Genomic DNA, 6,000 nt, shown 5'->3' with positions numbered 1-6,000 from the left:
TATGCTCTGTTTGTGATATAAACTGAGTTCAGTGACGGGAGGAGTAGTATGGCAAGAGGATTATTGAACTATGACTTCTACAGAAAGCACCAGTGTTGTGTTCAGTAGGGTACAATGTAGCAAAATGTTTTGCAATGGGGGGGAATCAGTGTTCTTATTGGTCAAGTTCAGGTAGTACCTCCCAGTTTCACTCTGTCTTAATGTTTTCTCCCTACTGAACAAGACCAGGGTCACTGCTAGAACCAACAACCCTTGTCGCCCCTGTGTAAGAATATTTCAAAGCGTTTTGTGAATTTGAAATGATGCAATCTGTAATTAGCAATGACCAAGAAAGACTTGCACAAATGAATGAATGTGACTGAAACTCAAACTGAAAATGTGACAAACTGCATGACAGTTCCCCATTGCACAACATTTAATATTGTTTTATAAAGTCAATACATTGATTGGGAAGGGTGCTGTGGACTATTCAGACCCCTTCACTTTTTCCACATTGTTACGTTACAGCCTTATTCTAAAATTATTTACAGGGTTTGTTCCTTAATTTACACACAATACCCCATAATGACAAGGCAAAAATATATATTTTTGCAAATGTATTAAACATATTAAAAAAACGTACATTTACATAAGTATTCAGACCCTGTTGAAGCACCTTCGGCAGCGATTACAGCCTCGTGTCTTCTTGGGTATGACGCTACAAGCTTGGCACATTTGTATTTGGGGAGTTTCTCCCATTCTTCTCCGCATATCCTCTCAAGCTCTGACAGGTTGGATGGAGAGCGTCGCTGCACAGCTATTTTCAGTTCTCTCCAGAGATGTTCGATCGGGTTCAAGCTGGCTGGGCCAGTCTAGGGCATCAGAGGCTTGGCCTGAAGCCACTCCAGCATTGTCTTGGCTGTGTGCTTATGGTTGTTGTTCTGTTGGAAGGTGAACCTTCACCCGAGTCTGAGGTCCTGAGCGCTCTGGGTCGCTCTGCACTTTGCTCCGTTCATCTTTCCCTCGATCCTGACTAGTCTCCCAGACCTTGTCGCTGAAAAAAAATCCCCACTGCATAATGCTGCCACCACCATGCTTCACCGTAAGGATGGTATTGGCCAGGTGATGAGCGGTGCCTGGTTTCCTACAGACGCGACACTTGGCATTCAGGACAAAGAGTTCAATCTTACATTTACATTTAAGTCATTTAGCAGACGCTCTTATCCAGAGCGACTTACAAGTTGGTGCATTCACCTTATGATATCCAGTGGAACAACCACTTTACAATAGTGCATCTAACTCTTTTAAGGGGGTGGGGGGTTAGAAGGATTACTTTATCCTATCCTAGGTATTCCTTAAAGAGGTGGGGTTTCAGGTGTTTCCGGAAGGTGGTGATTGACTCTGCTGACCTGGCGTCGTGGGGGAGTTTGTTCCACCATTGGGGTGCCAGAGCAGCGAACAGTTTTGACTGGGCTGAGCGGGAGCTGTACTTCCTCAGAGGTAGGGAGGCGAGCAGGCCAGAGGTGGATGAACGCAGTGCCCTTGTTTGGGTGTAGGGCCTGATCAGAGCCTGAAGGTACGGAGGTGCCGTTCCCCTCACAGCTCCGTAGGCAAGCACCATGGTCTTGTAGCGGATGCGAGCTTCAACTGGAAGCCAGTGGAGAGAGCGGAGGAGCGGGGTGACGTGAGAGAACTTGGGAAGGTTGAACACCAGACGGGCTGCGGCGTTCTGGATGAGTTGTAGGGGTTTAATGGCACAGGCAGGGAGCCCAGCCAACAGCGAGTTGCAGTAATCTAGACGGGAGATGACAAGTGCCTGGATTAGGACCTGCGCCGCTTCCTGTGTGAGGCAGGGTCGTACTCTGCGAATGTTGTAGAGCATGAACCTACAGGAACGGGTCACCGCCTTGATGTTAGTTGAGAACGACAGGGTGTTGTCCAGGATCACGCCAAGGTTCTTAGCACTCTGGGAGGAGGACACAATGGAGTTGTCAACCGTGATGGCGAGATCATGGAACGGGCAGTCCTTCCCCGGGAGGAAGAGCAGCTCCGTCTTGCCGAGGTTCAGCTTGAGGTGGTGATCCGTCATCCACACTGATATGTCTGCCAGACATGCAGAGATGCGATTCGCCACCTGGTTATCAGAAGGGGGAAAGGAGAAGATTAATTGTGTGTCGTCTGCATAGCAATGATAGGAGAGACCATGTGAGGATATGACAGAGCCAAGTGACTTGGTGTATAGCGAGAATAGGAGAGGGCCTAGAACAGAGCCCTGGGGGACACCAGTGGTGAGAGCACGTGGTGCGGATTCTCGCCACGCCACCTGGTAGGAGCGACCTGTCAGGTAGGACGCAATCCAAGCGTGGGCGGCGCCGGAGATGCCCAACTCGGAGAGGGTGGAGAGGAGGATCTGATGGTTCACAGTATCAAAGGCAGCCGATAGGTCTAGAAGGATGAGAGCAGAGGAGAGAGAGTTAGCTTTAGCAGTGCGGAGCGCCTCCGTTTCTTGGTTTCATCAGACCAGAGAATCTTGTTTCTCATGGTTTGAGAGTCCTTTAGGTGCCTTTTGGCAAACTCCAAGTGGGCTGTCGTGCCCATTACTGAGGAGTGGCTTCCATCTGGCCACTCTACCATAAAGGCCTGATTGGTGGAGTGCTGCAGAGATGGAAGGTTCTCCCATCTCCACAGATGAACTCTGGAGCTCTGTCAGTGACCATTGGATTCTTGGTCACCTCCCTGACCAAGTCCCTTTTCCCCCGATTGCTCAGTTTGGCTGGTCGGCCAGCTCTTGGAAGAGTCTTGGTGGTTACAAACTTCTTCCATTTTTAAGAATGATGGAAGCCACTGTGTTCTTGGGGACCTTCAATTCTGCAGAATATTTTGGGTACCCTTTGCCAGATCTGTGCCATAATACAATCCTGTCTCGGCACTCTACGGACAATTCCTTCGACCTCATGGCTTGGTTTTTGCTCTGACATGCACTGTCAACTGTGGGACCTTTTATATAGACTGGTGTGCCTTTCCGAATGCACTGTATGTTCCCGGCACTTTTCATTTTCCCCTATTAGTTTTCTTCAACTCGGTTGTCAATATTGCTTAGATTTCTTAAAAGGGGGGGGAAATAGTTTTTTCAGCTGATTTTAATATTGTCCTCTGATATGGTGCTGATGGGTGTCTTTTACCAGTATGTTCATACTGTAAGAAGGTGTTTTACATTGGGGAAATTGTTTGCTTTGTTATTATTGCTTAAAATGTTCTCAAACGTCTCTCACCAACACCATTATGCAATGTGTTGCATGTGGAGCCAGGTCCTGATTGGTCCATACTTTCGAACATTAGATAAAGTTTGAACTTTTTTTCTCTTTTTTCAAAATTTGCATCAGCCAATTAAAATCATTGACGTAGTTGCATGTGATTAATACGCAACATTAGCTGTTCCATTGCATAACCTGGCACATTTAGCACTATGCTAATTTGACCAGGTTAGCAGTGATTATGTCCGGTAACAAATTCTGCATCAGCCAATTACAGATGTTGACATGGTTGGATGTGATCGAACACTTTTCCATGAGTGTCCTGAACAGAAGTCAAATGGCACCATCTGCTAATCAAAGTTAGTAAAACACAATTTAAACTGGATGAATAGTTGTGTAGTGAGCCTGGCTCATGGTATTTATTTCAGTTTGCGGCAAGTTCGAAATCCAGGTGAGAGTTTTTTTACTTTCAAACAAATTTATGTTTGTGTTAATGTGTTGCGAAGGGATGTGCAGACAACACATTGTTCTTATTAAGAATAAGAACTGCTTACATTTAATGAGATGCATCTTTCTTCAGTCTTGTAGACAAACACACTGCTAATAATATGTTTATTAGGCCTACATATGTTACATAGCTACACTTAAATGTACGTTTTATATGCATTATTAGAATCATCCACTTCATATTTGAATCGAGCATTGAGGGTCAGCAGTAGAGTTTTTTCAATAACAAAAAAGCTTGAGGTGAGGGGGCCTCAAACCCACTTACTGTGACCCGCAGATTTATACTGGTTGGTAGGTGTTCAAATACTTATGTCATGCAATAAAATGCAAATTAATTACTTAAAAATCATACAATGTGATTTTCTGGATTTTTGTTTTAGATTCCGTCTCTCACAGTTGAAGTGTACCTATGATAAAAATTACAGACCTCTACATGCTTTGTAAGTAGGAAAACCTGCAAAATCGGCAGTGTATCAAATACTTGTTCTCCCCACTGTACATCCCCTATGTGTGATAAATGTCAGGCTGCGCAGGGTACACTACTCCACTGCTTTGCCCTATGCTCTAGCTTGTATGGTTATTGGTGTGGAATTTTTAGCATCCTCTCTGAAGTTCTGGAGACCCGCGTCTGATAATCGTGGGAGTGTCTGATTCCCTAAACGGATTAACCAACCCCCAAAAACAACTAATCTCTTACCGTCTCATTTCGTCAAAAAACATTTATCTTGCTGTTTTGGAAAAGGAGGGAAGCGCCCTCTATCAAATTATGGCTCAGCGAATTGGCAAACACTACAATTAGAAAGAATTAGATATATTCTGAACAATAAATTATCAACATTTGTTCAAATCTGGCAGCCTTTCCTCTCTTACTTGGACCAGTCGGCGCTGTGAATTTGTACATTGTAATGCACTCTCAATTGTAATATTTTAATCTACCTTTGGGCAGCATGTGCTTGCCCCGCCACCCGAGCAGTCGGGAGAGGAATAGGGGGGAATAAGGGGGGGTGACATCTACCCTCTTTCTTTCCACGTGTCCTTGTTCTGTATGTCTTGTTTTGTAATATTTGTTTTGTACCTAGAACTTTGGGTCTTGTTGTTTCTGTCTGCTCTTTTATGTTTAGATAAGAATTGCATACTTGTCTTTTATACCTATACACCATTCTTGTGTGTGTTCAATAAAAAATATTTGAACGAGAGACTTTTGGAAAAGAATCTCAGGTGAAGATGGTAGAGATGATGCCAAGAGTGTGCAAAGCTGTCATCAAGGCAAATGGTGTCTACTTTGAAGAATCTTAAATATAAGTATATTTTGATTTGTTTAACACTTTTTTGGTTATGACATGATTCCATATGTGTTATTTCAAAAAGAAAAACCCTTGAATGAGTAGGCGTGTCCAAACTATTGACTGGTACTGTATACAGTTGAACTCAGGAGTTTACATACACTAGGGTTGGAATCATTAAATCTCGTTTTTCAATCACTCCACAAATGTCTTGTTAACAAACTATAGTTTTCGCAAGTCGGTTAGGACATCTACTTTGTGCATGACACAATACGTTTTTCCAACAATTGTTTACAGACAGATTATTTCACTTAAAATGAACTGTATCACAATTCCAGTGGGTCAGAAGTTTACATACACTAAGTTGACTGAGATTTAAACATCTTGGAAAACTCCAGAAAATGATGTCATGGCTTTAGAAGCTTCTGATAGGCTAATTGACATAATTTGAGTCAATTGGAGGTGTATTTCAAGGCCTACCTTCTAACTCAGTGCCTCTTTGCTTGACATCATGGGAAAATCAAAATAAATCAGCCAAGACCACCACCAAGTCTGGTTCATCCTTGGGAGCAATTTCCAAACGTCTGAAGGTACCACGTTCATCTGTACAAACAATAGTAAGCAAGTATAAACGCCATTAGACCACGCAGCCGTCATACCGCTCAGGACGGAGATGCCTTCTGTCTCCTAGAGATGAACGTACTTTGGTGCGAAAAGTGCAAATCAATCCCAGAACAACAGCAAAGGACCTTGTGAAGATGCTGGAGGAAACCGGTACAAAAGTATCTATATCCACAGTAAAACGAGTCCTATATCGACATAAACTGAAACGCAGCTCAGCAAGGAAGAAGCCACTGCTCCAAAACCGCCATAAAAAAGCCAGACTACAGTTTGCAACTGCACATGGGAACAAAGATCGTACTTTTCGGAGAAATGTCCTCTGGTTTGATGAAACAAAAATAGAACTGTTTGGCCAT

This window comes from Salvelinus alpinus, chromosome 13 (assembly GCF_045679555.1).
Source record: "Salvelinus alpinus chromosome 13, SLU_Salpinus.1, whole genome shotgun sequence".
NCBI classification, from domain to species: Eukaryota; Metazoa; Chordata; class Actinopteri; order Salmoniformes; family Salmonidae; genus Salvelinus; species Salvelinus alpinus.
The sequence above is the reverse complement of the archived record's forward strand: the minus strand, read 5'-3'. Positions refer to the sequence as shown.